This window comes from Phragmites australis, chromosome 9, assembly GCF_958298935.1.
Source record: "Phragmites australis chromosome 9, lpPhrAust1.1, whole genome shotgun sequence".
In the NCBI taxonomy this organism is placed as follows: Eukaryota; Viridiplantae; Streptophyta; class Magnoliopsida; order Poales; family Poaceae; genus Phragmites; species Phragmites australis.
In genome coordinates this window covers 17,070,922-17,087,137 of record NC_084929.1, presented here as the reverse complement: position 1 = coordinate 17,087,137, position 16,216 = coordinate 17,070,922, and the positions used below count along the sequence as shown (strand labels likewise).

Below are 16,216 nucleotides of genomic sequence, written 5' to 3'. Positions count from 1 at the left end.
TGCATATTAGCTACTTGATATAGGGATTGATACAAAAGGCATATGTTCACCAGCAAAGACGTCGACATCTATAGAGGTTTTAGGCGACGTGACAACTGCCCCACCAATGCACTCCACCATCATCACCGCGGGTGACGCCGTTGTTGCAGTTGCATCGAGAGCGGACACCATCACCGACACCAAGCCACCTGCCTTGTGTTCAACATTATGCCTGAGTGGTGGCAACCATGCCGCCAGCGTGGCAACCACGCCGCCACCAATGATCATCATCGACGTTGACCATAGCGTGGTTGTTGCTACTCCAAACAAGGGGAGTTGATGCTCTCACATGAAGGGATGTTGATGCTACAACCATTCATCGACATGGGGATTTCAGATGTCGCAACCATGGCCACCATCACAGCTCGAGGACGAGCTGTCTTGCAAAAAAAAGGTGAAGTTGCTAGCTGCTAGAATTACTGATCACATGTGGTATTGTAGTATTACTCATTACTGTAGCACAATATCATATTGGTTAGAGATAAGGTTAGTTAGATTGGTTTGTTAGTTTGAATTAGATTCAGTTAGAGATAAGATTAGAGATCTGCTAGTTTAAATCAGATAAGAGTTAGAGATAAGTTAGAGTTGGATTTGAATTAGGACTTTGTGTTGTAGCAAAAAATGGCACAACTAGATTTTCTGTATACACCCGATAGTCTGGTGATCAATGTCGTGTCATCGCCGGACTATCCAGTGTTTGTAGTTCGATTTTGGCCAGAAGACATACTTTATGGAAAAAATAGTCCGGTGAGGGGCTCATTGAACGCTGGACTATCCGGAGAATGGGATAAGAATTTGGTGCAGCAAATCATGCTCTTTGTATAAAATAGTCCAGTGAATGATCCAGTGAAAATACCGGACTATCCGGTATGTAGAAGGTCAATTTACGCCGAAAATTTTCTCTCTGGAAGAAATGGTCCGGTGGAGATTCTGGGGTATCACCGGACTATCCGGTGAGAAGAAGAAGGTTTTTAGGTAAAAAAAATGTTCTTTGGTGAAAATTGTCTGGTGAGCTCTTTGATGATCATCGCCGGATCATCCGGTGCGTTCAAAAGGAAAACTTTGCAAAAATTTTGTTCTCTGCATATATTAGTACGGTGAAGGTGTCTGTTGTACACCGGAGCATCTGGTGAGGGCCGGTGTACTCTCTTGTCAAAAATTGCTCTCTGCAAATATTGGTCCGGTGACATACTCCGGTGAGTATAAATGTGACATAGGAATATCTGGTGTGTGTAAAACCGAGTTTTAGAGTTTCGGCCGAGTGAACTCACCGGATGGAGTTTGTTCTCACCGGAACATCCGGTGTTCAGTCTGAAACCGAGTCGAAGTGGATTCGTGAATTTGTTCAGATCTCTTTTGCAATTTTGGTCGAATAAGACGTGTTTAGGATTGGAATAGAGTCCTACATTGATTCCCTAGGGTCAAGATCATACACCCCTTATAAATAGTCGAGGGGTGGAGGCCTATTGCATATCCATCAGTCAATCGGATTTATTGCATCTACTTTTTGTTTTGCCTTTACTTTCCTGCAATTTAGGATTAGTTCTTCGCTGCTACTTCGAATCCATGTGGTTCGGGTGGCAGTTTTTTGTCGATTTGCTTGTAAATCGTCCAGACGGCGATCCCCATGGTTGCCGGTCGAAACCTTTGCTTGTTTGCTTGTAAACAAGTCGCATGTCGCTGCGAAAAGCGATAAGTATCTTTGACGAACCTGTGTTGGCGAGGTGTTGCCCAATTCCGCGCCAATACTTTGTAGGCCGGGTGGCCAGCTATATATATACGGTATCAATTGTGATCAGTCAATGAAGTAAGAGAAATCAATCTAGTTTCTAGTCCCTTTTTTCTATATCTTCCCTATATATAGTTCTAAGTCTCCTTATTATATAGTCTAATCTCTTCTCTAGCAACCGACGCCGTCCGACTATCCTCTCGGTGGGTGTTTATTATAACATATTGGAAGTACACAGAAAGACTGCATACGTTCACATTTCCAGCTAGAAGTAGATTGGATGTGAAAATGGAATTACAGAGGGCGTATGAAGCAATGCCTGGTATTACTCCAACATAACCTGCACATCATTGCTTCATTATTAGTCCAGAGACAGAACATGCTGCATATCTTGCTGCTTTGGCTACCATAAGTCCGTAATTATTTTAGAAGATAGCGCTATCACCGCAAAGTTTGATGCTAAGGTTACAAGCAGGAACTAATTTGTCGATGGTGTTATATGCATCTTCTCCTATGATGCCCATCTGTAGTGCACAATCAGCAAATGCACCACACTGAATTGCAGGACCAGTGAGTTCATTACAAATAGCAAAGCCCTGTGGAGAACAAGAGATCAAGTTACATCATAACTTCAAAAGACTAACTTAAACACCATTGCTTCAAAGACCTTGTGAATATGAAGATGAATAACTCGCATTCTAGTTTATGTAAAGCCCACTGGCGTCTTTGTTCCCCTTATGGACCATTTTAGCAGCAGTCGGAATGTAGTGTCCTGCATAAGATTCTCCAGTAATGTAAAAGTCGTTTTCCAAAAGATCGAGGTGTTCTCTAAAGAAAGCTGCAAAATGAAAAAAAATCGCATTTAGATCTGTGAGCGACTGAACGTGCGACAGGCATAATAGCAATTTGCGACTTATTTTGTGCACCTATAAAACGTCAGAGATCATCAGCTACTCCCTTCTCTCCAAAGCGAAGATCTCTCAAGTCCGTGCTGTAGCTAAAGCCAGTTCCAGTTGGTTGGTCAACGTAAATTAGATTTGATACCTGCCAAGTGCCAGCCAGCATGTATCATTGTCAATTAGATATAAAAACCTGACAAAACTGTGAACAGTGAAACTTTTTTAGATAATGGAAAAACAAGCTTCCGGTCTCTGCACCGTGTGAACAGTGAAACAGGCGAGGTAAACTTCAAGTGATTCTGGTTCAGATGCAAAGTGGTAGTAAATGAGCATAATGGCCCGCATTATAACGACTAGGCTACAGACTGGATGCACATTGCAGTACAAAGAAGTGCAGGATAGATGTTAGCCAGATGAAGTCAGCTGTGCTCAGAGAAAATATGACCCGCTGGATATATTTAGTACATTTGAGATCGTCAGGTGTTATGACTTATGATGATGAGTTTTCTCCTGGAGTGATGCTTCGAGAGAACCTCCAAGAGACAAAGCACCAAAACACCAAAGAAACTGGTTGAAGATGAAAGGACCTGCATTTTCTGCTGCTGCATATCCTAACTAAAATTTAGGCAGGTACCTCCATCTAATGTTGAATTTTAGGCTAGAAACTAGGCAGGTGCATATAGATGCCCAGGGAAGAAGATGATTTAACTAGCACCTTGTCCCATCCATAATTATTCCAAATAAGCGATAGGTTATTTGCAATTTTAAAAGGGGCATTTTCGTAGAAGACCCGGAGATCTTCACTACTGCATTCAGGACCTCCGGTGAGCCAAAGAACAACCGGCTGCCCTCTGTCCCTGCATCTGGATTCGAACAAGAAGTAAACATCCTATCCAGCACAGTCCAGGGGTAGAATCATCCAACAAAAAAATAATCGAATCGAACTAACAATCAATCGACTATGAATTATCATCGCTGAGCGTACCTTGCGGCGTGCGTGTGGGGATGGCGGTAGCCCCTGTTGGAGATTTTTAAAGTAATTTATTTTAGTCCAAATTCTATTGCTTATTTCTTATTTGTTTTATCAAAAGTGAGAGAGAAATATTTTCATGACCATTTGTATATATAATATATATATTGGGGCAAGAAATAGTTGGGAGTCTTGACCAATATAAAAATTAGTGGTCATACTGCTCTGCATCTTGTGATTATTGTTCATCATAGAAGAACTGCAGCTATAATAGAAGGGCATCTCTTTAATGTATTTTGAGGAATTTTCTAATAGAAAAAAGACATCGTACTACTTAACAAAGTCATATGTGAAAGTTCTGTTGTGAACTAGAATGCATTAGTCAGGTTTAATTGTGCTCTTCTATTATTTATTTGCATGTATGTAGAAGTTGTTTCTGTTGTATTCTTCTCTGAAATTACACGCAATTGTTTCTGTATGGATTGCATTAAACAAAAGAACTACAGTTGTAATAGAGTGCATTATGTTGGTGCCTAAATAAAATGCGTGCTGATTTTTCTTACATACCAATTATTATTGTGCACCTTGTTATTCTACTGTTACATTACGAATCATTTACCTGAAGCTTTGTGTGGATGCAGATGTCTGCAATATAGATTACCTCTCACATCGTCAGCCGTGAAGTTGTAGCTACAGCCTACAGACTGTGGGCAATCCTTATGTTGTGAGAAGGATTATTTATTGACACAATTCTCTATCGCCTTACTGACCATTATATTTCAGAAGAAACTAGGTAAGTTCTATCATTTTATTCTTTGTACTGTATATTTGTGTTGGATCCATATGGTCTATAGATAGAGAAAAAAAATTACACGTGTAAATAAAGTAGATTTACTAGCTTATAGCTAGCTGCAGTCTTATATCAAATACTTAATAGTCCTATTACAATTTTAAAATAAATTAGATAAACATGATATCATTTTTTCATAATAGGATGGCCGATGATCGTAGTTGGATGTATACAGGGCATGTAGACAACAATGAGTATTGCCAAGAATGGATAGATAAAACTACAGATTTTGTTGATCTAGCGTTTGCTAGGGATACAAGAAGAATTAGTGTGTTATGCCCATGTAGCCGTTGTTCGAACACAAGGCCACAAATGAGAGCAACAATGATAGCACACTTCTGCAAGTACGGATTTAGGCATGGGTATACATTGTGGGCCTACCATGGTGTAGGATCTAGGATACCGACTAGAGGGGTGTGAATATGTTTTTTTTAAACTAATTGCTAAGCGACCAACGAAACTTGAGAAAACAAACTAAAGATTACTAGAGTAATATAAAAACAACTAAGAACTATGTCAAGATTTGCAATCCTAGGGTGACATGCAACAATTTATATTCTAAGAAGATAAATTGCATAAAGTAAATTGTATGAAAGTAAATTGTTCAAAGGATGTCACATGAAATTTATCTGGTATCGGTGATTTTCCGATCACCCCTAATCCATGTTGAGGTGAGTTCAAGCTTCTAACCGCTTCTCTATCAAGTATCTAATTCTCACATGAGAAAGAACTAACACCGAGCAACTTAATCTTAAGCCAGAATAGAACCAGAACTACTCAATACCTCGATTTCACTAGAGTAGCACTTAACCTCTTTGGCAAGGCATGATCAAAGCCTCTCACAATCACCATTGTGGCTCCTTCACAATCTTCTTTGAAGGGATCAATAGCGCAACAACCTTCAAGCTGTCTAGGAGGTGGCAACCTGCAAGAGTAACAAAAATCGATGATGCTTGCTTGAAGGATCACTAGTGCTCCAATGCTCAAACTCTTCAAAGTTATGCACTAGATGCTCTCACATTCTTAAAAATACAACCACTAAACAAAGAGAGGGAGAGGAGGAAGGCAAGAGCTCCAATGAGTTGTAGTGAAGTGCTAGAGAGCATCCTTGAACCAGCCAAGCTCTTGTTTATAGCCCACACTCAAGGATATGACGGTTGCTGTTGATTTGACACCGCTACGCACTGGGCGGTCAGACTGCAGCTCAAACGGTGGTTGGACCACCGCAAATACAATGGCTATAAAAGGAGTGATGATGACTCTGACACATATCTGGCGGTCAGACTGCGACCCCTCACGGTCAAACTGCGAGTAGGGAATAGAGTGACAAAACTCTCTGTTCCCAGGGCGATCAGACATGCCATGTCAGCGGTCAGACCGCCAGCCAGACCAGAGGGTTTGAACCCCTCTGTTTGTTTGGCATTCATACCATCACACTCTTCGATTAGACCAGGACTGAGTTCTAATAAGCATCGACCAAGTTTATACAATGGTCAAATCGGCCTCTTCGGTGGTGAGACCACCACAGCTCAGAAACATCCCAAAGACAGCCTTTCCTTGATTTCTCTCAAACTAAGTTTTCCACTCTATATGAAATGCAAGTTTGAGCAATTGTGACACTATATATATCTCAAGTAAACGTACATCAACCCCTCTTAATAGTACGGCACTTGTCCTATCAATCTGATCAATTTCTCTTCTCTAACCACCTTTGACCGGTAAAAGAAAATGCCCTACAATTATTTGCCTTGAGATAGCCATTTTTATGTTTTCCACTCATGCATCTTCTAGCTCTGCAACATCTTTGTGACTAATCTTTTCATAACTCTTCAAACATGTTAGTCCACAAAAGACATATTGTCATTAATTATCAAAACACAAATTAGGGGCCTAGATGCTTCAATCTCCCCTTTTTGGTAATTGATGACAATAACACTAATAAGTGATGTGTTTTAAGTTTTGAACCCACTTTTAGCTATTAGCATAAAGAAGACTCAAATGTGAGTTTCTATAGCAAGAAATTCAAGAATATGAAATTAAATAGAGATAATTTGCTTAAAAAACTCATATAAAGGTAAGCTCCTCTACACATGTGCCTATAAGATTTAGAGTAAAACAAATGGCTCAAGTTAAAAATTTGAATAAAAAAAATTGACAGAGTTTACCTTGTATATATGGATCCGAGGAAACAGATATGATCAATATAATCAATAAGATCACCAAAGAACATTTTCCTCAAGACATCCAACAAAAATTAGAACATATAGATAGAGATGAATATGGATATAAGCAAATAAACATATTTCATCACATTACAATACTTAAAGAAACAAAGATGCAATGTCATTCATTACAATACTTAAAGAAACAAAGATGCAATGCAAGATAGTTGTCTTCTTCATTTATTCCAACTTCTCCCCCTTTGGCATCAAATACCAAAAGGTCCAGTCATCCTGAGGAGAAGGAGGAGGAGGACGAGGATAGATACTGTAGAAATGATCGAAGAAGGTAGTGAACTGATCATCAAGCCATTGCTGTCCAAAAGAGAGGTTGTGAAATATTTCATTCAATTCTTGATTCTGAGCATTGAGAGCGCCAATGTCCTCTCGAGCTAGAGAGATAGACTGATGAGTAGATTGCAATTCTGTCATCATAGGTTGATATAAGTTTTGCTGAAAGCTAGCCTAGAAAGAGTCAAAACTCTACTGAAAACCCTGCTAGATGGATGCCATGTATAGATCAAAGAAACTAGCTAGAGGTGCCCACTGAGGAGGAACGTTATCTTGAGGTTCCTCATGCTGACCTCCCTGAGCTATAGGAATATCCTGACCTCCCTGACCTCTATTTAGAATGCGGGGATTCACATTGAAAAGCTTGTATCCCATGTTTTATATCACAAGTGGTTTACCGAAAGTTTGTCTTCATGAGAACAAGAGACATTATAAATGGAGCAAAAAAAAGATTTGGAGTTATGCTCACTGTAATATCATCAATAGCCTTCAAAATGTACTTGATCATATCAATTTTCCTCCTGTTCATGATATGATTAATGATATTCTAGTAATGATCCCGAATAGCATCACTGTTTTCACTTTTTAGAGCAAAAGTGGCTCTTACAATCTTATTAATCGTAGCAGGCAACACCTTCAGTTCAGTCACTGTCCCAAATGTGACTCTATGAATAACCCCCCGTGGCTTATAGAAGGCACTCCACACATTTTCAACCAAATAAACTTTATTATCTATATCAATAGAGCCATAAGAAAGATCATAAGGGATTCTCACAGCACTTACAAAATCCCTAAATGAAGCTTCATATTTTCTAGATCTTGTCATCCACTAAATTTTCTGAGACTCATGAGAAATCTCAACTATTGCATAGAATTGCCTCATAACAGTGGCATTCCAATTACATTTGAAACTCACTAACTCATAAAGACCTAGCTCTTGAAAGATATCAGCTAAACCATCCATGCTTGGATGACTTCTCACATAATCCCAATCTATCTATTTTTGTTCAAAGATTTTCTTATTCAGAATACGACCATAGAAGGCATCTTGTTGCACCATGGTTAAAAATGTGGTTGTGAAGCATCATTATCTAGAGCATATTGATAGGTGTTTCTAGCTCTAGTATATTCAGTTGAAGTTCAAGATTTTCTATACCCAACATAAGCTTGATGATTAATTTTAAGATCCTCATCACTGACATCTTTCATGTTATGATCAACGTTACCTACAAAATATGAGGTTTCCTCACCAATATCCTAAGATGGCATCCAATCGAAGTCCTGACGATCATCCTGTGAATCTAAGTCCACCAATCCTTTTTTAGCCTTACCCCGACCAGCTACAATCTTTGTCAATCTCTTCCTAAAGCCATTTCTACTCCCACTTATCATATAAGATGTCACAAGGAATTAGATAAAGGAAAGGAATTGATACAAGATGAAACAGTGAAGAAATCAGCTATTGGAGCAAGAGTTCATCTTGCTCCATCAAGTACAGCGAGAGTTTCTTCTAAGGAGGAGACTCAAGTTTGGAGACGAAGTTTGAGAGGAAGGAACACTACGGGTATATTGATGATAGGAAAATGTATCACCCTGGGAGGAGTATCACAACGTTTGCTGTGATACGTGTTCTTTTCTGCTGTGACCGTCCCCTGCCCAGAGGACCATGGCCTCCTATATATAAGGCCATGCGTAGATTAGCGTACAAGTTATCATAATGTATAAATATCCGGGATCCAGCTAAATTACTGAGCCTTATCCCGGATGACCACCTTCTATCCTGTCGAGAGATAAATTTCCACCATGGTAATTATCATGGTGCCTACCCCTGAAGGGGGCGAGCCGATCGCCAATTACGGCCCGATGCCGTACCGCCAGGGGTGTCAGGATAGGTACCATCGTGCTGGGGTGTTAGAGCGGCGTCCACTAGCCTAGGCATTTAATGCCGGTTACTTCCTCACATGCAAAGTACGACTGGTTCTTCCCTTTTGGCAGATTTAACCGGAATCTGCTATGCATGTATAGGTACAGTGGCCCAAGGCCGGAGGAGGCCTCGTCCGTACCTTGGATAGTGCCTCTAGGGAGGTATCGAGTGCGTCTGGTGCGTCGGGGGCTACTTCGTTCGTTCGTCGGCTGAGTCGCTTTGTTGGATCAAGAGTTCGTCTTGCTCCAGCAAGTACTGCGAGAGTTTCTTCTAAGGAGGAGACTCAAGCTTGGAGACGAAGTTTGAGAGGAAGGAACACCACAGGTATATTGATGATAGGAAAATGTATCGCCCTAGGAGGAGTATCACAACGTTCACTCTGATGCATGTTCTTTTTTGCTGTGACCGTCCCACGCCCAGAGGACCATGGCCTCCTATATATAAGGCCATACGTAGCTTGGCGTACAAGTTATCATAATGTACAAATATCCAGGATCCGACCAAATTACTGAGCCTTATCCTGGATGACCATCTTCTATCCTGTCAGGAGATAAATATCCATCGTGGTAATTATCATGGTGCCTGCCCCTGAAGGGGGCGAGCCGATCGCCAATTACGGCCCGACGTCGTACCGCCAGGGGTGTCAGGATAGGTACTATCGTGCTATTGTGTCAGAGCGGCGTCCACTAGCCTAGGCATTTAATGCCGGTCACTTCCTTGCAGGCAAAGTACGACTGGTTCTTCCCTTTTGGTAGATTTTTCCTAAGGCCTGATGACTCACCCAGTAACCTCCGGGAAGCCGGCCCAGGCAGCAGGAGGCCGAAACCTCAGGGACCGGGCCTTCGGGAGGCTGAGCTCCGGAAGGCCGGGGTTTCGAAAGGAGGAGGCTTCGGGAGGCGGAAGCCTCGGAGACCGAACCTTTGGGAGGCTGGGCTCTAGAAGGTCGGGACTTCGGAAGGTGAAAACAGGCTTAGCATTTGGGAGGCTAAGCTAATTAAGTGAAGGGGTCGTCGGGGGTCCTTAATAACGACCCCCAACAGTAGCCCCTTGCAGGGGCAGCTAGCGGAGCGGTCAGTCCCACAGTTCCTTCGGAGCAGGGCCCCCGGCGGTCCCTAGCTTGTGGTTGATAGCTCGTGGTTCGAGAATCGCTTGGCTTTCCCGGGATGATTTGACCTGGGTGACGGAACGACATGTTGGATGACGTTGGCGACAAGGGGCATTGAATGTGCCCTGGGGAGAGGTGTAGTCCTACCCTATCTGGTGGAGCGTGGGATGCATGTCGTCTTGTCGTGGGGGGGCAAGGGAGTCAATTTCACTCCTCCATGATTTTGGCCTGGCAGGCGAAAGGACGGCGCGTGCGCCCGCCACCTGGAGGGGGCAAGTTGCTCCCTATTTGTAGCAAGAGCGGGATTGCCCAAAGAAACCCTTTTACCAACTCCTCATTCTCATCTATCTTTGTCTTCCGCACCTCTTGCCTTGCGTGAGTTGTTCCTTGATCTCTACTCCCCTCTCTCTCATAGTTCAGCGCCTTTTGCCATCCTCTTGCGGTTCATATGGCTGACCTGAGTACCCCGAGTGAAGCCGAAACTCGGGCGACGGGGGAGAAGGCCGGAGTAGCTGCGGCGGGGGACCCTCAGGTGTCATCGGCTTCCCCGTTGCTGATGGAGCCGCCGCCGGGAGTGGAGCTCCAGCGTGCCAGCAAAAGCCACTCCCGGCAAACCACCGCGCTGGATCATTTGTCATCGGTGATAAGGAGCTCGACCGAATGGTTAGGGAGAGGATGATCCCCTCCCGAGCCATCGCTCAGCCTTCGCTGGGCGAGGAGGTCCCGAAGCCTCTGGCCCATGAGGTCGTGGTGTTTGAAGACTTCTTCGAGGTGGGCCTAGGTTTTCCTTCGGTGCCGTTACTTGAAGAGGTGCTCTGCCACTTCTACATGGAGCTCCCGTAGCTCCACGCCAATGCCATTGCCCGTCTGGCCACGTTTGAGTGGGCCATGCGGACGGAGGGGTGTGAAGGGAGGGCGGATTTCTATGCGGCCCTCCACTTTGCCAGCTGCCAGCCAAAGTTGATCAAGGTCGAGGGGACGAAGAGGCCCATCAGTTTTGGGAGTATCAACTTCCAGATATGGCCACAGTATCGCGATGCCTTCCCGGCGAAAGCCATCAATGGCCGGTGGTATACCGGCTGGTTGCAGCGGTGGTTTTACTACAGCGTCGGCCCTTTATCGCCCCTTCGCTCCACAAACCGGGATATCACGTATGTTCCACTGCCGGAGACGGGGATTACGAACGACCAGTTCACCTCACGGCTGGCCCTTCTCCGGAGGGTGGCCGAGAAGATGAGCATGCGTGACCTCATGGAGGATTTCACCATGTTGCGTGTCCGGCCCCTCCAAACGGGCTGGAACTGCGTTTTTGAGCAATGTGCGGAAGAGTAGCCGAAGGTGTACTCTGGTCCACCCGTTAGTGCTGGTGAGTTCCTTATGTAGTTGGGTTCTCGATCTGCCGATGTGAGTCATCTTTTTTCTTTCAGAGAGTTGCCTCCCGCTGGAGTGAGCGGTGAAGATCGCAAAGGTGATCCTGGGCCCCCCTACTATTGCGAAGCGGGAGCGGCGGGTGGCCCTGGCACAGAGTTGGGAGCAGTACAATCGTGTCTGTTTTTACCTTGGCGTGGGGGCTCTGGCATGGCGGGATCCTCCAGAGCCTATGGCTGTTGGAAAACGAGCGCGTGGGGGCTCCCCCCATTCATACAAGGACGCTCCAGGCCCGGCGGCCTTCAGCATCCGGGGGCTCGCATACTGGTTCGATGTCCGAGTCATCGTAGGTGCCCCTAGTTCTCAAGAAGCGCCTGAGGCGGGTTGGGAGTGTGAGCGATTAGTCCGGAGGCGAGAGCCAGGGTGGCAGCGATGACCAGGGGAAGGACCGGTCCTCCCCGGATATTGCGGGTCATAGCCAGAGCCAACGGCGAGGCGTGGCCTTTGTGGACTTCGACTTCGGTCTTGTTGACTCGGATGCTGAGGATGCTACGGGTTTTCTTGTAAGAGGTTCGGGGGAACTAGGTGTGGTTTGCTTTGTTAGTCATACCCTTTTGGTCGTGCGCTGGAATCTTAATTTGTATTTCTTTTTTTGTAGCTACCTTCGAGGTGGATGCGACCTTGACTCTACCCCTCTGGGCCTCGAAGGCATAGCGGAGATCACGGACTCCTCTGGAGGGGTTTCTAAGGGCCGTCTTGGGGGATGTGGCTTCGTTCCTGCGGGGCTCGGAGTCAGCTGGTGGCCCACCCGCGGCGGCTGGTGTCCGAGGCGCTGTGCCCTCTGTCAGGAGTCCCATCGAAGCGGTTGAGGGGGGGCCCTGTCCTCGGGATCCTGACCCCGGACAACTTCGCGCTGTGCCCGGAGGCGTCAAGGGCTTATGCTACGGCCTCCTCTTTGCTTTGGAGTGGGGAGGTCGAGCGAGCGTTGGCCCAGCGTCCCCTGGAGGAGCTGGAGGCATGATTGATGACGGCGGCCCTTTAGGTCAGTAGTGTTAGTTATGATCGCCAGGTCCGGTGTTGGGTCCTAGGTAGCTTATCTTGTTTTTTTCCATCTTTTTGTGGTGCTTTGTAGCAAGTAATTTTGACGAGGGCGTTGGGAGGTGGTGGAAGCCAGGCTTTGGAAGAGGCCCGAAAATGGGTGGTGTCGGCGGAGGGCCGTCTTCATGAGGAGATGGTGATTCATGAGCATGCGGAGGTTGAGGCGCGGAAGGCTGCCAAAGACCTCCGGGACGCGAAGGAGGTTGCCGATGCAGCCAACATAGCCCGTGTGTCCGCCGAGAGTGACGTTGACACCCTTCGGGCGGCGATGGTAAATATGCGGCGAGAGCTGGAGGAGGTTCGGGCATCGGAGGGGGCACTGCGTTCGAAATGCCAATAGTTAATGGTGCTAGCATCAGAGGTGGCCCGGATTACCTCTGATGCCTTGAGCAGCCTAGGGGCTCGGTATCCGCCACTGCCCTCCTACTAGGAGGCGTCGATCATGCCACTCTTCTTGCTTCGGTCTGTCACGAAGGTTATGGTTAGGGCCATGGAGGCCTATGTGAGGTCTAGAGCTCGTGTGGCTGCTGCACCTCAGCTGACCCTACTGCACCAGGTGGGGGTTGGTCCCTTCGAAGCACTGGAGCGACAAGTGCTGGACTCTGTGGTCGAGGCCTTCCAGCCAGAGGCACCTCCGGTGGAGATTGGCGTAGCCTTGGAGAGCTTCCATCACGGCGTATGGGTGAAGCATGGCCGGAGCATGACGTTGCACTTTATGGCCGGTCAAGGGACTCCGGGGGCCTTCATCAGAGTTCTTCGTTGGGAGGCCTAGTGCTTCACTCAGAGTCTACGGGCGCTTTGCGGTCCTCTGGGGAGCTTTGTCTGGCGTTGTTGCCCCTCCGGAGCCAAGCGTGGATGCCTCGGAGGTGTAGCTCTATCGCGGCTATCTTTATTTTCTTTTCTTTTCCGGGGAGGGGGGTTGAGTTCTAGTATGTTGACCGCCTCCTTCTACTTTATGTATATAATCTTTCCTTTATTTGATGGAAACCGCGCCTGTCTTCTTGTGTTTTACCTGTGTTATTTCTGGGACATTTGAGCCTTTGAGTTTTAACCGGAATCTGCTATGCATGTATAGGTACAGTGGCCCAAGGCCGGAGGAGGCCTCGTCTGTACCTTGGATAGTGCCTCTAGGGAGGTATCGAGTGCGTCTGGTGCGTCGGGGGCTACTTCATTCGTTCGTCGGCTGAGTCGCTTTGTTGGATCAAGAGTTCGTCTTGCTCCAGCAAGTACTGCGAGAGTTTCTTCTAAGGAGGAGACTCAAGCTTGGAGACGAAGTTTGAGAGGAAGGAACACCACAGGTATATTGATGATAGGAAAATGTATCACCCTAGGAGGAGTATCACAACGTTCACTCTGATGCATGTTCTTTTTTGCTGTGACCGTCCCACGCCCAGAGGACCATGGCCTCCTATATATAAGGCCATGCGTAGATTAGCGTACAAGTTATCATAATGTATAAATATCCGGGATCCAGCTAAATTACTGAGCCTTATCCCGGATGACCACCTTCTATCCTGTCGAGAGATAAATTTCCACCATGGTAATTATCATGGTGCCTACCCCTGAAGGGGGCGAGCCGATCGCCAATTACGGCCCGATGCCGTACCGCCAGGGGTGTCAGGATAGGTACCATCGTGCTGGGGTGTTAGAGCGGCGTCCACTAGCCTAGGCATTTAATGCCGGTCACTTCCTCACATGCAAAGTACGACTGGTTCTTCCCTTTTGGCAGATTTTTCCTGAGGCCTAATGACTCACCCAATAACCTCTGGGAAGTCGGCCTAAGCAGCGGGAGGCCGAAGCCTCGGGGATCGGGCCTTCAGGAGGCTGAGCTCCGGAAGGCCAGGGCTTCAAAAGGAGGAGGCTTCGGGAGGCCGAAACCTCGGAGACCGAACCTTTAGGAGGCTAGGCTCCGGAAGGCTGGGGCTTCGGAAGGCGGAAACAAGCTCAGTCTTTGGGGGCCTGAGCTAATTAACCCAAGGGGCCGTCAGGGGTCCTTAATAACGACCCCCAACGTCATCTTATGCTGCTGGCAGTCAGACCGGCACAGGCCGCGGTCTGATCGCGTTCGCGCAAACAAATCCAATTTGATGGATTTTGAAAAAATTGGAAGTTCCAACCGATCAAACTTTGAGCATAACCTAATTTAGACCATAGCAAACCATTATATTCAACTTTATCTAAAATCCATGTCTCATAAGATGGTCCATCACTTTCAAACCCAAAGCATGAAAAATAAACCTTAAAATCCACAGTAAAAGGAGAGAGAAATGAGGAAATAACGAGAAAACATGGTGGAGGAGTCCGCGGTTGGACCGGGGATGGTCACGGATCGACTGAGGACACAGGATTTAGGCTCCCTTGAGTTTCCACGGAGGGCATGAGTTTGTGAGAGAGGAAAATAAGAAGTGCTCGGCTGGGAGAGACAGTCACTGGAGGAGAAAAGAAAGAAGATCGATGTGGACTTAACAGCCACTGGCAGTCAGACCAAGACTTAGGGTGGTCGGACCGCTGGAGTCTAGAGGCTCGAAAAGTTTATGTATAGATCTGGCGGTCAGACCGAGGCTTGGTGCGGTCAGACCGTGAGACAGCAGAAGGAAAAAAAACTCTCTTTGTGGATATGGCGGTCAGATCGAGAGGGCTTTCGGTCAGACCACTGGAATAAGATAGCTCTAGAAATTATAGATTTATATATGAGACGAGATATGATAACCATATGATCTTTAGATGTATGAAATGTGATAGAACCATATGCAATAGGGCATAAACATAATCATAGAAATATAAGCTTGAATTGAAACTGTGTAACAAATTTACATATTAAAAAGGAAATAATCATAAACAATATGAGCATGTGAATCAAAGTATGATTGCTAAAACATATAAATGCGCAAACATCATGTGCCCATTGTATCAAACAATATTTGAGAAGTAGATGACATTAAGCTCATTTCTTAACTTGCAAAAATAGCTCTCATCTAAAGGTTCTGTGAAAATATCTGCTAATTGATCTTCGGTCCGCACACTATCTAGTAGGATATTGCTTTTGCTTACATGATCTCTAAGAAAATGATGGCGAATATCAATATGCTTGGTTCAAGAGTGTTGGACCGGATTTGTGGCTATTTTCACGATACTTTCATTATCACATAAAAGAGGCACTATTTTGAACTCAACTTCATAATATAACAAAGTTTGTCTCATCCACAGCAATTGAGCACAATAATTACCCATGGAAACATTTCAAAAAACCCATTTTGTGCCAATCACATTATGATTTTTTGGTCTTTCTACCAATTCTCATACATCGTTATGGGTGAAGTTGTTTATCTCTTCATGCATTGCATTCACCCAATCCAGATCATTTAGAGCTTCTTCTATATGGTTAAGCTCAATAGAAGATACAAAAGAATAGTGTTCACAAAAAGAAGCAATACGAGAACGAGTTTGAACACCCTTACTAAGGTCACCAACAATTTGATCAATGGGATGATCTTTGGCAATGGTATGGTGAACTTTTGGATGAGCTATCGGCATTTGTGATGGAGTTGATGAAGTGATAGCTTGTTGTAATTGATCATCCATGTCTTCCACATTATGATCTTGAACTTGATCATTTGTGGTGGAAGAAGATGGAATAACCCGAATTGAGGTAGATGGATCATCCTCTTGTTCATCTTTCTCTTTTGGCTTGATGTCACCTATTAACATATTCTTGATAGCACTT

At 45.3% G+C, this 16,216-nt stretch overlaps 1 pseudogene; it reads right to left on the bottom strand.

Moving 5' to 3' along the window:
* Positions 1-1,905: 1,905 nt before the first annotated feature.
* On the bottom strand, positions 1,906-5,339 carry LOC133928031 (serine carboxypeptidase-like; annotated as a pseudogene).
* Between the last annotated feature and the right edge of the window lie 10,877 nt (positions 5,340-16,216).